We start from the raw sequence: 24,089 nt of genomic DNA on the forward strand, positions 1-24,089 counted from the left end.
TTCAGCCTGCCCCTCCCCCCCTGCTTATGCAGACTGGCTTGCTAGCGCTCTCTGTCAAATAAATATGTCTTTTTAAAAAATAAAATGCATAAATTAATGGCTCTATTAGTTATTCTTTACCTTGGCATGACGTAAATCTGATACAAACTATTAGTTATAATAAATATGTAAATGCTTGAAATAGATTATCACATGAAAAAAGGTAAGGAATCTTGAATTCACAGTTAATGAGGATATTATATTGTCAAGAATTCTATCTCCACATAATTTAAAGTTAATATAAATTATTGACATTTCAAGTGTTAGGTACATCAGTACTGACTAAACATAAATTAAGCAATTATCTGTTCTATTGCCTTAAGCATTCTAATTTCAGATCTTAAATGATATTTACCTATTAAGAGTAGAGATGCATTATAGTGGAGCTGTTAGGAATATGAGGTCTAGAATCAGTTTATGAAGATCCAGTGCCTTTGAGGATAGCCAGAGTTTTTTGGTCCTTGGATAAATTTCTTTGTACTTCTGTTTCTTCATCTAAAAATTGGAAATGACAAGAGTATCTGCATCATAAGATAGTTGTGAAAATTAAATGCAGTGCCATTGTTTAGTATATGCTCTTAGATTTGTGGCTAGCATAAAAGAATTTGCTCTTACTGAAAGTGAACATATTTTGGTGGACAGAAAAAGGAAACAAAGTTAACATAAAATATGTTCTAAGTTTTCTGTTGGTGTTTTTATTTTTTTTTTTTTTGTATTTCAGATTAAGTCTTTCTAAGAAAAAATTGTTTACTATATATATTAGTTTTTCTGATTTTTAAATAATATATATTTTGATTGTATAAAGTATCATGACATCACAGTTTCCCAGGATTATCACCATGGGTGGCAATTTTTGCCTAACAGTTTTGACGTCAATTTCTATTGATGTAAAAGTGCTTATTTCAGTGTTTCATGGAACTATTCAACCTCAAAAGCCATTTTTAGATAAATCATCCAGGGCAAATATGGTCTCTGAATTCAGGTCATGCCAACTGAGAAAAAAAAGCGACTGCTTTTTTAAAAATATATTTAGTCATTGTCTGTTTTAATTATGCAGTTTATTTTTAATTTGCAAGCTGACATATAATGGAGTCAGTTTGTAAAATAAATTTTTATACTACCTAAGTTTTAAACATTGGGCTGGATATGGTTATAACTATTTAGAAAATCCCCAATGAAAGTTATTTTCTTTCTACTTCTACAAATTATTGAAGTTCCTCTTCATAATACTCTTAAGAGGAGCTTCAAAGCTCAGTCTTAGTAACATAATGTATACATGCTACTGGTCTAGGTAAGGATGATGAAGCTATGAAAAACATATAAAAAGGTTTAGAAAAAGACAACATTGTACAAAACACCCCCTCTTTCAGGAGACCTTCTATTATTGCTGAGTTATTTGAGAATCTGATATTGTAACCTATTATAACCAATAGGAAGACAAATTATTGACTGTAGGATAAAATGATATGCCTGTTTGGGGACTGTACAAGGTCACAGTCACATATAGGATTAAACTTTTCTTCCTTCATACTCTTCATTCTGGGAAATCAATAAGAAGCCACCACAAAAAATATGAGTTCAATTTTTAGGAAACATTTATTGAGGCTTAGAATATGCTTCTGTATTTAATGAACATACTTTATTATATGAATATTTATATTTACCCACAGCCAGTATAGACTGAAAAGGTTAACTGAAGAAATGCATCCTTAGTTTCTCAAACTAACTTCAAGGACATAGATTGTTAATTTCACTACAGTGAATATAAAGATAATGAAAAAAAAATTTCCACAGCCCTACAGCATTTGCCTTTTTAATAAAATGCTCTGTTAAATCTGCCCCAAATCAATCCCTTATATATGTATTTTTAATGCATAGTGTAAGTAGCTATAATTCCTGTTACAATTTTTTTAAAGATTTTATTTATTTGAGAGAGAGAGAGAGATAGTGAGGGCACACATCAACAGCGGCGGTGGGGGGTGGAGGGAAGACGCAGAGGGAGAAGCAGAATCCCCACCTAGCAGAGAGCCCAATACAAGGCTCTATCCCAGGACCTCAGGATCAGGACCTGTGCTGAAGGCAGATGCCTAACAGACTGAGTCACCCAGGTGCTCCTCCTGGTACAAATTTTAATACAGATTTTTCCTTTCAGATTCCTTGGCATTCTAGAAGTTATAGAAATCTAAGTCGATTTAATAAAAATTTACTTTAAGGTTAAATCATATAAGGTACAATAGAAAACATTTAAGCCCCCCACCAAAGGAAAACAAAACAAAGAAAACCCCTGCCCTCATCTTAAGGTAGTTCTTGTCTAAAATGTAGACAAGATAAACCTTTTTTTTTTTTTTTAAGATTTTCTTTGTTTATCTGAGAGAGAGAGAGAGAGAGAGAGAGAGCACGAGCAGAGAGAGGGAGAAGCAGACTCTTTGCTGAGCAGAGAGTCTGACAGCGGACTTTATTGCTGGACCCTGAGGTCATGAACTGAGCCAAAGTCAGTCGCTTAACCAAGGGAGCCACTCAGGTACCCACAAGATAAACTTTATTTTACCAGTTAAATAGTTTAAAGTTAAAGTACCTATTTGCTTGAAATTTATAGCCTGTTGTTATAAATATTTTAATATTTAAATAAATGAAAGCTATCTCTTCTCTTTTAAAAAATGACATTTAAAATAATTTTTGTGGGGCACCTGGGTGGCTCAGTGGGTTAAAGCCTCTGCCTTCGGCTCAGTGGGTTAAAGCCTCTGCCTTCAGCTCAGGTCATGATCTCAGGGTTCTGGGATCCAGTCCCACATCTGGCTCTCTGCTCAGCAGGGAGCCTGCTTCCTCCTCTCTCTGCCTGCTCTCTGCCTACTTGTGATCTGTCTCTGTCAAAGAAATAAATAAAATCTTAAAAAAAATAAATAATATAATTTTTGTTACAATACCATATCAATACAATTGAAAAATCTTTGAATACCTTCTGTTTGTAGGACTTTGTGCAAATATAAATATAAATTGGTTTGTAAGTCCAGTGAAGAGACAAACAAACGGATGGCCTCCCAAATGCTAGAGAGACTGATGTGATGTCATTCTAGGATTAGAGAAGGCCCAGAAGAAAAATTAATTAAATCCGCTTATCTGGCTTCTTCCGGGGGGGGGGGGGGGGAAAGAAAGCAAAAGATAACAGTCACGGCAGAATGTGTATGCTGTGTTTTTAAAACAAAAAACATTGGTCTAAATAAGAGTGAGGTCATGCAATATAAAATCTGGCCATTTTTAGGAATTTGTCCTGAAATTCACTGTGCAAGTGACCATTGCTAAATCAATTATAATGTAATCCACATCCATCATGGAGACAGCCAAATAAATGGCTAGGCTATATTAGAGTTTGCTAATTTCCCACATAAAAGTTCCATTTCAAAGCTACAATTTCTCTGTCACAAGCTTTGTATTTTGTGCTTTAAATCATGTTTTGCTGCATTTTCTATGGTTCCTTAAGTAAGTATGTAGCTGTGGACTTCACCTGTTGTGGGTGCTTAAGGACGTTTGATTGAAGGCTTCGTCGGTAATTCTTGTGATTTGTCCCTGTTCATTCAGACCTCTTTACAGTATGGGTTACCTTCTTGAAGTAGAGGGAGAATGCTCTTTGATTTAAAAAACTGTGTCTTGGGGTCCACAGTATGCTTGCTGACCCCACGAGGCCCCAGGGGAATCATGCAGATTCTGCCAAAGTCATTGAGTTTAAAAAAATTCAATAACTGGGAAGTCAAGTAGGTAAACATTAACCTCAGAAATCATGACTCTAATGAACGGAAGAGGTAAAAATCCTTGTGTGTGTGTATGCATGTACATGCAGTCAGGAGCAGAGGTGTATGGGTGTGGGTGCACATGTAGGTATAAGCATGCCCAGGCCCCGCACATGCAGAGTTCTGCCAGGCAGTGTTTTGTGTACTTTATCTGTACCAAACTTTTTGATTCTCCAAGCTGTTCTGTGTTGTGGATGCTATTATCCTCATTTTGAGATATGGACAAGTGCATTGCCTTCTTTCTCTGGCATCCTTTAAGGATAATACTAAATTGCCAGCATCTCTCTGGGAGGGGTTTGTACCCATGACTGGTGCCCCAGCTTGAATGACTGCCACCTTAGGAATGGGACCCCTGAGCACCTGGCTTTGAGAGTCAACAAGTCTTGCTTTCATGATTCCAATAGGACTATAGCAAATGAAGGAGTTTTATTTTTAAAAAATTTTATTAGTTACAGGGGCACCTGGAGGCTCAGTTGAGTAAGCAACTGGCCCTTGATTTTGGCTTGGGTCCTAATTTCAGAGTCTTGGGATCGAGCTCTATGTAGGGCTCCATGCTTAGTGGAGAGTCTGCTTGGAATTCTCTCCCTCCCTTTCTGCCCCTCCCCTACTCTCTCTCTCTCTAAAATAAATAAATAAAACATTAATTTAAAATATTACAATTTATAGGTTTATTGAGGTATAAGTGACTTGTAAAATGTTAGGATATTTCAAATGCATCTTATGGTGATTTGATATATGTATCCATTGTGAAAGGATGCTCCCATCTACTTAATTAACACATCCATCACTCATTTATTTATTTATTGACATTTAAGTTTATTCTCAGCAAATTTCAGTTATACAGTGTAGTATTATCAGTTGTAGTCACCCATGTTTTACATAAGATCTTCAGACCTTATTCACATTAAAGTTGAAAGTTTGTACTCTTTTTCCAAACTTTCCCTATTTACCCGACTTCAACCTTGTATGATCATTTTTATACTCAGTTTCTATGAGATTTTGTTTTTTGTTTGTATATCAGGTTTCACATATAAGTGATACTATGGACTTCTCTTTCTGGTTTGTTTCATTGAATATGTATCATATCTTCTTTATCCATTTATCCATCCACTGACAGACACTTAGGTTGTTTCCCTGTCTTAGCTTTTGGGAGTAATGCTGCAAAGAAAATGAAAGTATAGATACCTCTTCAGGATTCTGATTCCATTTTCTCTGGATATATATGCAGAAGTGGGAATATTGGACCATATGGTAGGTCTATTTTTAGTTTCTTGAGGAACCTCATACTGTTTTTCTATAGTGGCTGTACCACTTTGCATTCAGACCAATAGTATGTAAGGGTTTTCTTTTCTCTGCAACCTCACCAACATTTATCTCTCATATTTTTGATAATAAATATCATAACAAGTGTGATGTTATTCACACACACACACATAGCAGAATATTATTTATCCTTAAAAGAGAAGGAAATTCTGCCATTTGCCATCTATAAGAATATGAATGAAACTGGAGTGTTTTGCAAGTTAAATGAACTAGACAGGCAGAGAAAAACAAATACTGCATGGTTACACTTACATGTGGAATAAGAAAAAAAGAAAAAAGTTGAATTTCCAATAGAGAATCAGAATGGTGGTTGTCATGGGCTAGGGATAGGGAAAAATGATACGAACTTTCAGCTGTAGGATGAATAAGGAAGGATCTAATGAATAACATAGGGACTGTTTTGATAATACTATATTGTATAATTCAAATTTGCTGAGAGGGTAGAACTTAAGTGTTTCAGCAAAAAAATAAAATAAAATATGTGAGGTAATGGATATATTAATCAACTTGGTATGGGAATCTTTTTATATAGTATATGCACGTCAGATCATCACATTGTATATTTTCTTTTTCTTTAATAAAGATTTTATTTATTTATTTGACAGACAGAGATCACAAGTAGGTAGAGAGAGAGCAGAGAGCCCGATGAAGGGCTCCATCCCAGGACCCTGAGATCATGACCTGAGCAGAAGGCAGAGGCTTTAACCTACAGAGCCACCCAGGCGCCCCTATTTTAAATATATTCCAGTTCTGAAAATTGTATTCTAATGAAATTGAAAAAAAATCCTGGTTTTATAAATGTGAAAATTGAGGTGTAAAAAGATAGTTGTTCCAAGGTCGTATATTTGGTCATTGACACACCTAGGGATTAAAACTTGCCTTTTTTTTTGTGCCAGAGCTTGCGTGTCTAACATTGCTATTCCTAGCCCGAGAGTCTAGAGGAGATTGGTAAATGACCTTCCCGGCAATAAGCCATGATGACCTGCTATGTTATTTCCAGTCCTGTGGAATGTGAAAACTGGATTAGATTTGGTCTAAGAGCCTATTCAAATCCAGTTTTTTATAATTTTTATTCTTTATAAATATAGGGCCTTTTCTGGATCTTTCATAACTTTCCAGTCTACGTGTACTTATTTATGGTTTGAAAACCACTGGAAAAGTTACCATGTTACAATCTATCCCATTTAGGACGTAGTCATTGTCTCATCATTAAAGTCAAAGTTGTGAAGATTTTAATCACACTTGATATAAATTAAGCTATTTGATTTTTCTCAAACATAACAAAGTTAAAAAATGTTTACACTATAAAGTAAGAATACATTTACTTATGGGACCATATGTCCTTTAGAAGCACATGCTAAGAGTGTTTGGACTATGTTTCTCTTTCCAATGCTTTGTACATAATAGATATTCTATAAATGTTTGTTGAATAAAATAACATGACAAGGTGTTTCTAAGCACCAGTTCACATAAAAGGCTGTTATTAAATACGAATTTATATTGACTTTAAGTAATGTATGCTATGTCACTAGCTAAGCTTTGCTTTTCTTGAATTTGTTTTAAAAATTGCCTCGCTTAAATTCATAAAAGGTTAATAAAGGTTATCTTGCTTATAATCCTTATTACAGGACTAACATTTTAGGAACACATAGACATACATGTGTAATGACCCAATTCCTATTTTCTTTTTCTTTTTTATTTTTGGATAAGCCTATAACTTCTGGGGAATGTTTTCTTTTTTCCCCCAAGTTTTTGTTAGTTAACATACAGTGTAATATTAGTTTCAGGTGTAGAATTTAATGATTCAGCACTTCTGTACAGCACCCGTACTCATCACAACAAGTGCATTCCTTAATTCCCATCACCTGTTTTACTCATTCCCCACCCTGCACCCCCCTTACCTCCCCTCTAGAAACCATCAGTCTGTTCTCTGTAGTTAAGAGTCTGTTTCTTTGTGTTCCTCTCTTTTCCTTCCCCTATGTTGATTTGTTTTGTTTCTTAAATTCCACATATGAGTGAAATCATACGATATTTCCTTTCTCTGACTTATTTCACTTATCATAATACTCTTTAGCTCTATCCACATCCCTGCAAATGGCAAGATTTAATTCTTTCTTATGGTTGAGTAACATTCCATTGTTTGTGTATGTGTATGTGTGTTTGTGTGTATATGTATATATATATTCCAAATCTTCTTTAGCCATTTATCAATTGATGGACATTTGGACTTTTTCTGTAATTTGGCTATTATTGATAATGGCGCTATGATTATCAGGGTACATGTATTCCTTTGAATTAGCTCTTGTGTATTCTTTGGGTAAATACCTATATTGCGATTGCTGGGTTGTAGGGTAGCTCTATTTTTAACTTTTTGAGGAACCTCCATACTGTTTTCCAGAGTGGCTATAGCGGTTTGCATTCCCACCAACAGTGTAAGAGGGTTCCCCCTTCTCTTCCTCCACCAACACCAGCTGTTTCCTGTGAACAACCTATTTTCTTAAACATCTAGTACCCACTAGACTATGTATGGATTTAGAAGTCAAATTTGGACGGGGGTGCTGTACATTTCTTAAAGATGAATAGGTCCTGATGTTACTGATTTGCAGAATTCTCAGGAACTGAGAATTCGTGGGAATTCGTGTTGATTGAATTCATATAGGACATAGAAAAATCATTTTGGAAAAGTTTTGGGAAAACACATATTATGAAGTTTTGTAGAGTCTGTGAAAGGTTACTTTTGAGACAATAAGAGGTGAGTCCGAAGTTTCACAGTTACTTAGCAGCAGAGTAAAGACTGGAAGAGTTTAAACATCCTTATTCTCACTTACCTTCCCCATATCTTGCACTGGAAATTAATTTATTTATTCATCCACTCATTTATTAGAAAACTACCTATTGTACACATAGCACATTCTAAGTACTTTGCCGGACACTAGAGACACGTGAGTGAACAAAGCAGACTTGGCTTCTGCTATTGCAGGCCTTGCCATGCTTGGGCTTTTCTACAGTGAACAAATATGAATTAAATTATGGAATTTAGTTTGGGAATACATATTTTGATGACAAAAGAAAGGCAGTTGGGAATTAAGATATTGTTTATTTCTCTATACCTGTAAATTTTTTATTTAGTTGATTAGTGGGAATTTACAGAACAAGGTTATTTTTCTGCCACTATTTTTTTTTCAAAGATTTTATTTACCTATTTGATGGGGAGAGAGAGTACAAGTAAGCAGAGCAGCAGGCAGAGGGAGAGACAAAAGTAGGCTCTCTTCTAAGCAGGGAGCCCGATGCAGGGCTCGACCCCAGGACCCTGGAATCATGACCTGAGCTGAAGGCAGCTGCTCAACCAACTGAGCCACCCAGGCACGCCTGCCACTATTTTTTTTTAAGCTTGATTAATTATACAAAGATACGCATGAAGTCTAAAATCTACTGATGGGGACATTTATGGACAAATTTGTCCTTATGTATCAAATTATTTCTAAGTACGGTGGACAGTCTTTGCCTACTTCCTTACATTGCATTTATTTATTTATTTGTTTGTTTATTTATTTATTTTTAAATATTTTATTTATTTATTTGACCGACAGAGATTACTAGTAGGCAGAGAGGCAGGTAGAGAGGAGGAAGCAGGCTCCCTTCCGAGCAGGGAGCCCAATGTGGGGCTCGATCCCAGGACCCTGGGATCATGACCTGAGCTAAAGACAGAGGCTTTAACCCACTGAGCCACCCAGGCGCCCCTCATGTATGACTTTAAAACAAACATTAATTTATATATTTTTGTTATAATTGCAGTAAGGTTGGTTTTGGTAAATTGATATTTATTGGATACTTAATAAATGCTTTGTACATTAACTAGCCTTTGTTTATCTAAGAGCAGTGATTTTGTAATATAAACAGATCAAGAGAAAAATGTATTACTTAAATCTTTTGGGTTCCTTTCCTCCTCTGGATCCTCTGTTGTATTTGTTACACTTCCTTCTTTTGTATTAACATCTGTCCAAATTAACCCTGATTAAGTAAACCCTAACAAATGGGAAAATATATGGCAAATACAAAAATTGCTCGGAGCAGAGCAGAAATAATTAATGGTGTGCATTACAATTACAATAAAAAAGAATTAAGTTTATTTTTAACTTAGACAACTGAGCGCTCGAAGTGGATTAATAGTACCAACAATTAAGTGCTGTGCGTGTGTACGGATGTGTGTGTACATACCTGTGTGTCTAGTTGGGAGGGGTTGTTCATGGTTATCCAGTCTATTACAGAACAAGAATAAAAAGACAAACTATTGCTATAAAAGATTAAGTAAGTTATTGGGAAGTGTTCTTGTCTTTAGGGGTTTTGAAAACTTGGTTAAGTTCTAAATTCAGCTCAGCTTCACCTAATGTGAAAATAAGCTGGAGATAAATCAGGGCAGAGAATGAGCAACCAATAAGAAGAGAAAGGGAGACTCCACAGGCAGCAGTAACCAGTAGGTTTCACCAGAATTTCTAGCTGTCAGAAATACTGATGCATTGAAATCACAGTGGATACTATGCATGGAAGACAAGAGCCAACAAGGGATGTGTGTATATCAAGATACCCTGCATTCAGCTTATAAACACCCTCCTTAATAGCTGTCTGGTTTTGCATACATTTTATAAAATGGACATGATTATTTCGTGGCTTACGTTTTTATTACTCCAATGCATTATTTTACACACATGGCTCAAAATTATCATTTTTATCGGTATGCTGACGGGTTATGCATACAAACGATTTCCCTTTTAATATCCACCTGCTTTTCCCCATCCCTTCTTATTTTATCCTCCTCCATCCTCCAGTCCCCTGCTCCCAGGTGACCAAGTTAGAATGCAGGAATAGAGTGTGCAGCTTTTAGAATTGCTAGAAGTGGGTTAGGCAAGTGGCGGATGAACAATGACCGGGCAAGGACTATAGTTAGCCAGAGGGTGGGGAGACAAGGTATCAAGTTTCCTGGGGAAGGGGAAACGTATTCTGAATGGTAGTAATTGCAGTGAATCAAGCTTAATGTCTCAACCACAACCACTCATACCTGCACAGTCTCCACCCTCCTCTTATAACTGGTCCAGCAGTTGAAGAGCTGTGAAGCCCTGTCTCTCTGTCTCCTTCTCCCTGAGCTCCAGCGGCAGTAGTAGCAACAGCAGCTGTGGAAGCGCCAGCTAGAGATAGGCAGGGTTGGTGCTTGCAGCCGCGCAGATCGCCTCCTCCTCGCCACACGCACACACATCCACACACGCACTGCACAGATTCCCAATATCACCGCGTCTTGGTAGAAATGAAGGACTCAAAGAGATGAGCGAAGAGCGTGGGTCATGGACAACAGGTATTTCATCTCTGACAAATCCCGTTTCCTTCTGATGCTTATTGGTATGGATAATAAAATAACCGTTTGTGATGCCTAGCCTGAGTGGGAGCCTGGAGGTGGCCGCGCAGAGGAGGGGAAGCGGGAGTGCGTGCGAGGTGGGGAACGGGGGATGCCAAAGATGACTTTCAGGCTCCGGAAACCTACACCTTTGAGCCTCCGCTGCTGTTTTTGAGTTGCAAATTGTCAGGGAAGGGTGGGCTGCAGGCAGCCTGTGTTGTTGACTGGAAGACGATTTCCATCTTTCAGACACTAGTTAGAATGGGCCGTGCGTGCTGGAAGGGGGTGGAAGTCGAGGGGAGGAGATGCTGAGAGCGGAGTTCTTGAAGCTCCACTCCTCTGGGGAAGCCGAGCTGCGAGGCAGCCTTCTTCACCGAGCCGAGAGCGTGTGAATCGGAAGGGATCCTGAGAGCTGGCTGGTCCCAGGTCCTCTCCGGAAAAGCGGTTGCTCTCGCTTCGGGGATGCGATGCGCCCAGCCCTCGCCTGCATCACACTGCAGTAAGTTAAACTCGACACGGCTGGCAATTTGAGTGGCTTCTGGGTTTGTGCTGCGGGGGAAGGGAGGCTGAGAAGAAATGGCGAGGAAAGTTCGAAAAGCATAGGTTTGAATTCTCCTTGACATGTTAAATCCGTTTTTCTCTCTGACTCCCGTCCTAGTTATGCTGTAGTTGGTTTACTCTTGGTTATTTGTTGGCGGACGTGGCTTGTCGGGTAGGTATGCCCTAAAGCGCCTAGTCCGTTGTGATTTTAGGCAACAAAACTGGTAAAGGCGTCCTACATTGAATTACAATAGGGAGCTCCTGAAAGTTACTAATGGACGACACTTCGCCTTTTCAAAAGAAAATTCGTGAAGAGGCCAGCTTAGACTTTCAGATACCCACCTAATTGTTACAAGTTTCATTCCAGACTTATTCCTAATCTTCAAATAAAGAAGCAGTCTAACAAACGAAATGAAGCAAAGGTCTTTGATTTATTTTATTATATTAAAATGAAATGTGGAGTAGGTCTCTCGATCACTGTCAGACAACTGATGATAGGATAAACATTCAAATACTCTTTAGTGGGTGGAGGGCTGGATTCCCCCCAGTTTCTTACTAGTGCAGTCATCTTCTCCACTTGCTAAGGAGTCCCCTCCTTGTGATTTCAAAGTGGGGGGGGGGGGTTTACATAGATGGCTTTATACTTCAAACCCAGCAGCATTGTGGTCCCTGGCAAAAAAGGAAGGCTAAAAAAAACTTTTGGAAAAACTACTTCAACTGGTTGCTCAAATTGCAGATAACAAACTCTTAAAAGGAGGTAAAAACAGGTCAGCGACAGCCAGCCCATTGTAAAGCAAATGACTAAATAAATGTGCATGCAGACAGAATACTAAAGGTCTCTTTTAGAGGGAAACCAGAAATAATTAATTTAAAAATGCTGGCGTATTTCTAACCAGGTCCTCTTTTACACTGACCAGAATTCTTTTTTTTTTTTTTTTTTTAAATGAAGCAAAGAAGAAGGAATTCTCAAGCAGAAAGAACATGTTGCACAAAATATTAGACCTAGTTGTAGGATCACTGGAAAAATTGTGGTGTTACTATAGTTTTCTCCAAGAAGCATTAATGAAAAATCAGGAGTACGCAAAACAGAATTCAGGATTTTAAGCTGGATTCCATATGCTGTCACAAGTTCTGTAGGATAAAGAGGTATCAAAACTTAAGAAACAACTACTGTGAAATGCAAAGTAATTCAGAACTTCTCCATTTTTTTGAAAAGAAGAAACTAAGAATCACTCTTATCCAATTATTTCAATTTTTAATTGTTACTCCTTGAATCCACCTAATCTTCATTATTTTATTAAGAAATAAAACATATACTGAATGAAATTTGAATTACTTTGCCTGCTCCTGACAGGGTTCTCCAGATAAAATATCTTTGTCATTATGGAAATACCCAATTATTAGAGGTAACCTATTCCATACACACATATTTCTTGGTGCAGAACTCTATGTATAACTTTGTAAATCACTGAGTAGAATATAATCCAGAAGATATATTGTGATAGTGCATGTGTGATAATGATTAAAAACTTTCGACAGCAATAAAAAAGAAAAGGAAGCATATACACAAAAGACTAAAATAATATCGTTGGAGCCAGTTTGTAAGCAATTCTGTTATAGATCACTATCCGAACCTCAAGTATTAGCTAAAGAGAAGAAAAATCGAGCTAAAAGCCTGAATGGAATTGCTAGGAATTTGAATTGCATAGGGATTCGTCAAAATATCTTTTAACATAGAAACATAGGTAGAAGAAGTCAGGTTTTGGGAATACCTTCTTTTCATCATTTGGTTGGCCTCACTGTAAGCCTCATGTTCTACCTCATGTCATGTGTGAGAATATTTTCAGAACTATTTTTGAAATAAAGCAATTATTTTAAAATTTAAACCTTTGATAAGTTTTGCTGGGAAAAGTGTCTGAACTAGGCAAGTATCCTATGACTCATGCTTCCCTTGCACACCACGGAAAGAAGGAAGAGCTGTAGAGACAAGCCAGAGATAGCTGCTGGTCCCTCAACCTAATTCTGCCTGCTAATAATGACTATGATGTTGATATATAGGCTTGAAATGACATATTAAGAATATCCTTTGCTGGATGCTTCTCCCCCCTGGCTGGCTTCAGGAACAGAACTGTACTTATACATGCATGATGCTGTTGTAATATTCTCTTAACGGTAATACTTCTCCCTAGGAACATTTGCCAGGAGGAAGATCTAGGCGAGGATTTGAAACCTCTTCCTGTTGCTCCTCTCCCATTCGTGACATTTCTCTCTTTTTTTAAAAGATTTTATTTATTTATTTGACAGAGAGAGAGAGATCACAAGTAGGCAGGGAGGCAGTCAGATAGAGGAGGAAGCAGGCTCCCTGCTGAGCAGAGAGCCCGATGTGGGGCTCGATCCCAGGGTCCTGGGATCATGACCTGAGCCAAAGGCAGAGGCTTTAACCCACTGAGCCACCCAGGCCCCCCACATTTCTCTCTCTTTTAAAACACCAATACAAAACAAGGCAATAATCCCATGTATTTGTTCATCTTTAGGTATTAATTATGAAGTAGGTTCAACCCCTTGATAGCTCCTTGGTTTATTTGCATGTGTCATTCATTTGCCGTACAGTACACGAATAGTTCACAGTTATTGTGAGTATACAAATAACAGGTATTGGGTTAAGTACTTTGAAAATGTCCTCTCATTTATGGGATAATAGCTATAGGAGAGATGGCATTTTCTCGCCTTGATAAGAAACTAAATCACATAGCAGATAAACAAGTCACCTAAAACAACATATTTTAGTAAGTGGTGGGCTAGGATTAAGTCTAAATCACTTTGCTCCATTGTTTTATTAAAATGGTACCCTACCATGTTCTAGTGGAGCAAACTTGCCAGTGGAGTGTATTGAGACTGCTTGAGAAATCATAGCCATCAGAAGAAAAATCCCTGCTCGATTGATACCCAAGACTGGATCTATCGAAATGAAAACCTGAATTGACCCCAAATGCAAACTTGGCATATTCAGGTCTTCTAATTTCAGTGTTCTCTGGCTTCATGAACCATGAGAATGAGGCTGGGGACATCTTTGTCAGGAAGGAAAATGATGGAGTTAATATGGGAGGAGAGAAGTTGGAAGGCTCAAAAACCAAGAGGGATAAAAGGGAAATAAGAGGAGGCTTATCATGGTAGGAGACTGGTAAGAGAAATTGTCCAGATTCTGTGTCCTGAGGGATGCTAAAAAACAGACACTTTGGACTGCATGTGAGACAGATAGATAAAGCGCAGATTTAAACCATCTCTTTAAGGAGTTGTAAGGTCTGATTATAAAAATTAGATGAGGCTTGCCTTCAAATATTCTCCTTTATGCTTTGTTTTTTACACTTTTTTTTTTTTTTTAAAGAGTAGAAATGATGATTCAAAAGAAAGTGGGAGCTGAAAGGCCTGATGATGACCAAAGAGGTAAAACAATGTGTGGAAATATCACCAGTTCTTGTATAATCACTTTCTGAAAATTTGCCAGGCAATGAAGGGCCATCTTCGACTGGTGAGGATAAAAACAAAAACGGTTCATTTAGGTAAAATCTGAAGTGTTAAGGAGAATAACATGATTACTGTCACTTGTCTTCTTATCACAGAAGACAAACACTAACAAGGAATAAAATGAAAATGTTACGGGCATACCGCCAAACAATATTTTAAGATTGGTCTTTCTCAGCATGCTAAATTTAAACAGCTGAAATTCTTTTTTAAGTATTATCTGAGTCAACAATTTGAAATGAAGGATTTGTCTTGAACAAGGAATCTGTATTGCCATGTAAGTTTGAAACACAATGTCCTTGACTCAGTTTTTTTTTTTTTTTATTGGCAATATGCCAATCACTACAGAGCAAGGAGCACAAAAGTTATTACTTTCAAAATCAGAGTATAAATATATCTGCTCCGTAAGGAAAGTTGATGAACTTTGGTGGAGCTTTGCAAATACATTTACATTGTCAGCCCTGATTCTTTGTCATGTCTCTTGTCACTTGTGACACTGCGGGTCGAGGTTAGGAGTAGAGTTAGGACAGTCAGCTTCAAGGGTTGATTTTTGAATGTGGTGTTTGGCTCTCTTCCCCTTACAGTTTAAAACTAATGACAGGAACTTTTGTTGAGCGCTTGCTACCTACCAGTTGCTTGTATGAGCAATCTTGCACATTTAATTTTGACAGTACCCTTATAGGATAATCCAGTTATCATCTGCATTCCATTTTTTTTTTAAAGATTTTATTTATTTATTTGACAGAGAGAGATCACAAGTAGACAGAGAGGCAGGCAGAGAGAGAGGGAGGGAAGCAGGCTCCCTGTTGAGCAGAGAGCCCGATGCGGGCCTCGATCCGGGACCCTGAGACCATGACCTGAGCCGAAGGCAGCGGCTTAACCCACTGAGCCACCCAGGCGCCCTGCATTCCATTTTTTAAAAATATTTTATATATTTATCTGACAGAGGGAGACACAGCATGAGAGGGAGCACAGGCAGGGGGAGTGGGAGAGGGAGAATCAGGCTTCCTACCCAGCAGGGAGCCCGATGCGGTTCGATCCCAGGACCCTGAGATCATCACCTGAGTGGAAGGCAGACGCTTAAGGACTGAGCCACCCAGGGGTCCCCTGCATTCTGTTTTATAAAGGAACAAACTGAGGCACAAGAGGGATAAAAGTCTCACCCACAGTTCCAAATTAGTACTTTTGGAGCTGGGGCATGAACTAGAATTCTGACTCTAGAGCCCATGCTTTTAAACCAAAGGCTCCAAGTTTACTTATTAACTCTTACTGGCTTTTTATAAGCCTCTACAATTCATGCTATTTGTCTCTTCTTACACCTCTCTCTGTAATGTCTTTCTTGACACCCACATTCCTCTGTCCTTACTCTTTAGTGTTTCACCTCATGATGGATCTTTAAGCTTTTGCTGTGGCATCACAACCTTCTAGGATTCTGTTTGGAGTCTACCACCGGCCCAACTGTCCTCTTCTGTTTTTCCACTGACACTTGCACTTCCTTTATTATTAAATATGCCACAGAGGGTTAAAATCATCTATTTTCTGCATTGAGGAAGGAAATCGAGCCTTATTTAACTTTGGAATGTTAGTGCTGAGTGTTATGTCTAATACAATAGCAAAAGTCAAAGAACACTGAATTCAAAGCTCTATTTCAGTTCCCCGAGGGATCTGTAATTCCGATTCCATAGTCTTTACCCCCCAAAAGACTACAGAATGGTCTTTAAATGCAGGTTACAGGGTTTTAGTTAGATAGTATATTTGCATTAGTTGAGCTCATAATTTGTATAAAATTATTCAAAAGATATTTGCCACACCCTGTGATACTGCATATTTAGAATATAGGAGGCAATATTTTGGAATAGGACAGATGGCTGATTCTAGACTACAATATTGAAATCTATAACGATACCTAATTTCTGGTACTAATGTATCTTGAGGGGGGTAAAAAGCAAGTGTTGGAATAAGTGGTTCATTGAAGATATTTTGCTTTGTCCGCCAGTAGAATGAAGTTGTGAAATCGTGCTTTCGAAAAACTATTTCTTGAATTCTCATTTTCTTTGCGGGAAAGTCCTGAGAAGATTTTGCTTTAGTCATAGCTAATAAATATTGAGTCATCTCAGGAACAGACATTGGAAAGTTGAGTACCACTGGAGAAAAATGAAAAAATGGATAATGGTGGGAAAAATCAATCTCTACTCTCTCTCCCCCAGAGAACCATTTTCAGTTTATGGGATAATTTGGATTTTAGTTATTAATGATACGTAAATTTCTTTCATTAAGTATTTAAACATTATAGCAATGTGAACTGGATGGGCATATCTATAGTGCTTTCTAAATACAGTATTTTCATTAAAAGTATTGGTCAGATAACTCTATTCTTTTTTTTCTACTTTATTCTCTTTCTAATCCACACAAATCGTTTGTCACATATGCAGTTATAACCAGGGGAAGACCAGTGGTGATAGGATGTGGAGATGTGTGATAGCTATTTAAGATCCCTTTGGAGTTCGATCAACAAATTTAGATAAGAGTACCTGAGTGAAATAGCTGGGCCTTCCTTTATAATATTTCTTTTTATTTATAGGATTTTGGCTTATATCATATTTTGATTATTCATGATGTTGGAATTGTGGTTAAAGGTGTGTAGAAATGGAATCGATATAAAATTTCTCGGTATGCACAGATGCTCATTTGAATTTCATCATCTCCTTCTTAGACCCTGTGATATAGGGGTTAACATTTATTCTTTGCCTTAAAATTGCCTGGCCTCAAATCTTTACAACTTCGATTACTTTGAGCAAGTAACTTAAATTCTATGGTTTGCATTTCTCTTTGTAAAACAGGGATAGTGGACATGATATCCCACTTCATAGAATTACATGATTTAATCATGTGCGTAACAGGCTTAGAATGGAAGGAACACAATAAATACTCAAAAAATAATAGCTATTTAATATTTTCTATTTACTTAGGATGCTCTCTCAGGTAAAAAGTAAAGTGCCAATAGCAAAGAAAATGTTCTAAATAAAATGTAAAAGCTGTTTTCATTCTCTGTTAAATGTTATAGTAAACATCTTCTTTATAGGGTCATCTTTATTTATCATTTTGCCCAAAAGGTTTTTATTGAATTATTTAAAAAAAAAAAAGGTAACTGGTAACAAAGGTAAATGAGACAACACATGCAAATACTTCGGGGAGCGTGGTTGGCACAAATCAACACTTAGGCCTACCAATTCTCTTCCCGTTAGTTATCACCGTAATGGAAGACCTTTCATTTTTCTTCCTCTGATCACCTTAAGAGATAGGCACAGCTGTCATCCACCTAATACACAAACTGATCAGTTTTCATCTATTTCGACTCTTCTCCATTCGTACCTATGCAGACTGGGAAAAGATGATCTCTTATGTGAGGAAATCTGTTATTACCTAGATTGACTCTCCCTTTGAATCATATGAACTGGAAAAGAGGGAGAAATGGAGGTGTTGCAGAAGAGCATTTCAGGATCCTTGACCTGAAAACAGAACTTCAAGCACAAAAGATGAGTTTGTTCAGCAACTTGTTCTGCTGAGACAGAGAATGCAGGGAAATGTTTTTTCCCTGGGCTTTTGACCAAGGAATCCCTTCACTGGTTACTTAATGAAAAGAAAGACTGGGGAGTTCTTGCTTGCCTGCCTTTCTTAGCATTGTATTTGAGAGATGCTAAGTAACAGTCAGCTACTTCTGGGAAATTTTAAGGTTCCTATGAATAAACACACTTAGTAAAACTATTACCTTAAGAAACAGAACGACTGGCCATGATCCTGTGCTTTATTTTATTTCATTCTTTAGTTAGGGTTGGGCTACCTTGTTTTAGGCAATGTGCCAGGCTCAGGAAAGGAAAGAGTAAAATAAGGGACAAATTCATACAGTGATCAAGGTACTTCAGCAAAAGACACAGACAGACAGAAGCAGACACACCCAAACAAGGAAGCAAATACATGATTTATTGTTGTTGTAATAAGAGCTGTGAAAGAGACAAAGAGGTGAAACAGAGAAGAACAGAGGTCCTGTTTACTGGGGAACAAACCGGTTTCAAGACTCCTAAGAAACACTTCACATACCTCCCCTCCATTATCCTTTTCTTCATCACAGAACAAGTTTCTGGTGTTGACAGTGAGCAGAGCAGGATTATACACCTGAAGTAATCCAAAAACCAAGACAGATGAACTCATGGTGAATCAGAATTTTTGAATTATTGAGCAAAAACATTTCATTCAGTCAGAAACATGACTCCCACATTGCTTTTCCCTTTACCTTTATATTACAGGATTATTCAGTTTGTGGCAGCTTTTAAAGATTAGAAAAAATGCAAGGACTTAATGTTGCTTAGTAACTTGTGTTGCGTGTCATTTTGGGTTGCACATAAACAACTTGTAACTTCCCCACACTTGTCCCAAATTACTAGAATTGAGAAAGAGCACACAAGCTGATGAGTCACTTTGCTATCCTGTTGTTCTTAATAAGAGTTCTGGTTAGCAGAATGGGTGCGTTCTCGTTACATAATGTTATTTGCCACCCCATATGTCAGAACTTTCTGTTTGGCAAATAGAGGTTCCTTCCCTGTCACCCACTGAAGAAAGCATAGCATTACAGCTCTTCAGGGCAGGAGTATTGTTGTGTTTGGGTGCCTTTTTTTTTTTTTTTTTTCCTTTTTTAAGATTTTATTTATTTATTTGAGAGAGAGAGGGTGAGAGAGAGAGAGCGAGAGTATGAGAGGGGAGAGGTCAGAGTGAGCAGCAGACTCCCCACTGAGCAGGGAGCCAGATATGGGACTTGATCTCCAGACTCCAGGATCATGACCTGAGCCGAAGGCAGTTGCTTAACCAACTGAGCCACTCGGGTGCCCCTGGATTCCTGGTGTTTTGAATGTACTCCAGACTGTATCAGACTCCGTAGTGAAGGTGAAGTGGTAGAGGTTTTTGACCTTCATTTGGAAATTTTATTTTCGAACTATTAATGCTTTTATCCTTCAAGCTACTTGCATAACTGCTTGGTGGTACATTTAGTGTTAATGTAACTGTATTATCTTTGTTATAACACTTTCGAAGCAAAACAAAACAAAACAATGGTTTCAATGTGACTATAATAATCTTTATGGTTAGATTGTGTTTTCTAATTCCTAAAATTAGAAACTCTCTTGTGTATGTGCACGCTCTCAAATAAATAAAAAAATTTTAAGGAAAAAAAAGAGATTTGGTGTCAGTAGTATGGGAGTACTGTATTAATCAAATTTTTTTCTCTACTAGGAAATGTCAGAGCTATATTGAAGGAATTAGCATCTATGTCTTATCTTTGGGGAGCATTCTGATTAAAGAGAATTCTGCACATACCCTGTTTCTTTAACATTTGTTTTGCTGATCCTAATGAATTAAAATCTAAACTGTGTTAAGATATAAGGAATAATTGTTTGAGGAATGCTATTATGTGTGTTAAAAGAAGAAAAGGGCAAGAAAGCGTTCCTTATCTAAACATTAAACAAAGTTAAATAGTTTTCTATTTTAAAGACTTCTTACAGTTCTTCAGATGCAACCATGGGTCCTTGGTACCCCATGGCTTTTTTTTTGGAATCTCTAAGAGTGGGATTTAGTACAAATTTCCCTAACCTCATTTAATCACAGAAGCTCTTCTTTTGGGAACATCCATTAATCTCTCTTTGGAAAACTCATCACAATTTACTAGTCTATTGGCGTTCAATAATTCATTTAAAAATTTTTGAGCCTCTCTCATACATAAGAGTACTAAGTTCTGGAAAGAAAATTATGAATAGAACTTGGATCTGACATTAAGTAGCTCCAAAATTGAGGGTTAGGAGAAAACACATAGATGTATAAATTAGAACACCATGGGCTATGGGCAGTGCTAGAAGATAGATGTCCAGGAAGCACATCTTCCTGTTGAAAGTTGAAAGTAAGAGGATAAGAAATTCATTACAGATAATTTAGAATGAGTTGGGTCTTGAGGGAAGGTCGTAAAAAAAAAAAAAAAGGGACAATAAAACACAAGGAAGTATTTAGAAATCATGATTCTTTTACTCTCCTTTGAAAACCCATACTCTTTTCATTCATCCAAGCTTAACTCTTGAGTGACTAGTTGGCTCATGTGAATAAAGAGATGAGAGAGCAAACTGGGAAGAAAATATAAATTTGGGGATACAGACTGTAATTTCTTTCTTTGAAGTAGATGTGAATCCCTGGGAAAAGAATGTGGAGTGAGAAAAAGATAATTTTAGGAACAAATCCTAATGAATTTTAATATTTTTAGAGTATATATAGTTGAGTGTATATATATAGTATAATAGTTGGGATATTAAGAGTGAAAACAAGTGGTCACAGGGGAGGAAAACAATAGCAAAAATCTGTGGTATTCCAAAGACTAAGGAAGAACATCCTATAAGAATGACAAAGTAATCATCACTGCCAGATGTTGCTGAGAGGTTGAGATGAGGAATGAAAAATATCCATTGGATTTGAACACAGGGAGATCATTGGTGATTTTTAGCTAAAGATGGGTTGCCATGGTGACTGGGGTGAAACCCAGGTGAAAATGTGTTAAGGAGTGAGTAGGAGCTCAGGAAATGGGAGATGGGGAGTGACTCATTGAAAAAGTTTGTGTATGGATGTTTGAAAAAAAAAAAAAAGAGTTGTTTCTGGAGAATAATGGAAGTTTGAAGGAGCTTTTCTAAGATGGCTGTTTTTAAGCATATCTAAATATCTATGAGAAGTCCAAATGATTAAAAAGTGTGGTCTACTTGGGTTGTCTGGGTGGCTCAGTCGCTTAAGTGTAAGCTCTTTTTTTGGTTCAAGTCATGATCTCAGGGTCACGATCCAGCCTGAGGCTTGGGGCACTGCACTGTGTATGGAGCCTGCTTAAGATGCTCTTTTTCCCTCTTCCTCTGCCCCTCCCTCTGTTTCATGCACACACAAGAAAGAAAGAAAGAGAGAAAGAGAAAGAAAGAAAGGAGAGAAAAGAGAAAAGTGTACTCTCCTTTTCTTGGTGGGGGTCAAGTGTGTGGCCCCTGCCCCCATAAAGTATTGAGGCAGAAAGAAAGGGCTCCAGCCCTCTTCCATACCACGTCCTTGGTACCCCATGGCTTTTAGTCTACCAGTTATATCCTCAAGCACCAGGACATGGGTTACAAAAACAAAAACAGAAACAGCAAAGTAAAGGGATTTTTGATGGATTACCTAAAAATGTGGAATTGAATAGGTTCCAAAACGTAGAGTATGAGTTGACTTTGACCAGCAGTAGTAGCTTCCGTAGAGAAAGAGGGGATGAGGGAGAGAAGAGAGTAGTTTGAATAGATAGATAGGCTTTGTAGTGCTAAATTGAGGATAATTTTGGAATTTAAATTCTCTCGGCAGAATTTGAACAAAGTGGAGAAAGTTAGAAGTTTTTGGACAGGGTTGGAGAAGTTATTGACCAAAGATATTTGCTAAGATCTGAGTGATATTGGGGTAAGTTGCATTTGAGTAGATGTTCATATCTTTACAACAAAAATAGTTTACATGAATATGTGATTCCTTTCAGCAGCTATTGATATGGCATTGAAAAATATAGAGCTCATCCAAGATGTATTGTTTTATTTCATTTTGCTTTTTATATTGTCATCACCTACTCTCTCAGTATCACATCATCTTCTTTATTACTTCTTCAGATGGAGAAATTTGGATGATAATTTTCCTTTATCTTATCTCCTGATATCATCATGATTGATGAAAATACATAGGTTGACAAGTGAAGTAACAGCTTACAGAAATTCTTAACTACCTTACCTTCATTGGCATTCCACTCCATTCCATGCTAACCATTGGTCAGTGACTCTTTTCTGAATCTTGATATCTGAAATATGTCCTCTTTAAAGATCATGAAGTACAGAACATTAATCACCTGTTCTTTCCACCTCCCACCATTCTCCGGTGCCTTGACACACCTTGTTCTCTTTGTGACTCTACTCATTCGCCATCTCCTTGTTATCTAGGCAACTTAAATAGTTCTTTTGCCCAAATCTTCATTGCTTTGAACTCTTTTTCTTCCACTAAACATCTGGCAAAATCCTTACCCTTTCTCAACTGAGAAGTTTGGTTTTGCTTTTTCACTTCATTGCTCTTGAAAATCACAAAACTGTGAAAACTGGTGTCATAATAAATTTGTGATCTCCCATCTCAGTCTGACCTTGGTAATACTATGAGGTGCCATGTTTTATTTACCTTTCCCTTGTCCCTACCAGTCTTCTCATTAAGCTCTGCCACACATGTACTTAATGTTGCCTTAAGAAAAGAAAAGTCTTAACTCTTGTTTCCTTCTTCCTCTTAGTGCCATTTACTTTTATTTTTGGTATTGGCATTTAAACATTTTAATTAGATTTAGAGTTTAATTAAAAATTATTAATATTACAATTACATGCACTTTTCTCCCCACTGCCTCCCCTTCTCCTATCCCAACCTGTAGACAAAGTTTCATAACATGGCCCCTCTTTATCTTTTCAAGAATGCCTGTTGCCACTGTATTCTCCTCCAATCCAATGTTTCTTTGACATTAAGCTACTTAAAATATCCTTTCTGTCGGTGTTCCTTTCTTACTTTACTTGAATTCTCAATGTGCTCTGATTCTCTGTTTCTTTTCTGTGATTGCAACAGTACCTGGCACAAAACAGGTAGGAAAGAAAACAAAACAAAAAACAACAGAACAAAAAAACTCTGAGTGAAAGTGAACTTTGAAAATACCTCTTTCTTGATTGAAGGTGATGAATCATCTCATAAAGCATTTCCCTGGGTCAACATTGTTTTTCTCTTTCCGTTTACTCTGTTAGAGCGCTAAGTGACTATCTCTGTTCTCTGATATACTCTGTTTCGTACCTCCTCTCTGTCCGTTTTTCAGTATAGTTTGCATTTATTCTGAGCAAGTGCCCGTCCTTTAGCATGTTTTCCTCTTCATACATAGTAGTAAAAAATATATTCGCTTATTCTGGAAATAATATTCAATCATGTTAGTCTGTTTGGAGAGAATGAGATTATTCTTAATTTGACCAAATGCAGTAATTGGTGCTTTATTTCTACAATATTAGCAGTTTAAGTTAGATTTAGGCATTTGTTTTATTTGTGACACCATTCATGAGTTGATTATCGGCATTCAGTTGTCAATCTGGATGTAAAGAAGTGGAAGGATCAGAGTTATTTTCAGAATCTGACAAGAACCAACATGGAGACTTTGAGGGCTTATCGTAAGTAAACAGTAGGCTAAGAGGTCACATATGTGGAGAGAATAGGAAATAATCTAGTCATCTTCCCACTGCTATGTCACTTTCTCAGAGTCCCATTTAAGTGGTGATGTACCAATGACAATAGAAAGAAAATATTTTTCTCAGCCAAATACTTACTACACTTATTACCAATACTTATTATAAGGAGTATGAATGAATAAAAGGGTTTTATCAAGATTTCTCTGTATAATTCACAAG

General features: G+C 37.3%; 1 protein-coding gene, 1 non-coding gene and 1 pseudogene across 6 annotated transcripts in view; all 3 read left to right on the plus strand.

The window, feature by feature from the left end:
• LOC132016303 (transcription factor IIIA-like) overlaps window positions 1-10,708 on the plus strand; it is a 94,089-nt pseudogene extending 83,381 nt beyond the window's left edge.
• DGKB (diacylglycerol kinase beta) overlaps window positions 10,300-24,089 on the plus strand; it is a 709,227-nt gene continuing 695,437 nt past the window's right edge. For 4 of the 5 annotated variants that reach the window (XM_059396759.1, XM_059396762.1, XM_059396761.1 and 1 more), the window contains exon 1: window positions 10,300-10,494. The gene's annotated coding sequence lies outside the window, so the exon portion shown is untranslated. Of the gene's footprint in view, window positions 10,495-10,814; window positions 11,033-24,089 lie in introns of those variants that run through there. The other variant, XM_059396760.1, reaches the window with a different exon arrangement.
• LOC132017067 (small nucleolar RNA SNORA57) lies at window positions 21,613-21,763 on the plus strand. Its single transcript, XR_009404144.1, has one exon. It is a non-coding gene; the product is annotated as a small nucleolar RNA SNORA57 (small nucleolar RNA).

This window comes from Mustela nigripes, chromosome 4, assembly GCF_022355385.1.
Source record: "Mustela nigripes isolate SB6536 chromosome 4, MUSNIG.SB6536, whole genome shotgun sequence".
Lineage (NCBI taxonomy): Eukaryota > Metazoa > Chordata > Mammalia > Carnivora > Mustelidae > Mustela > Mustela nigripes.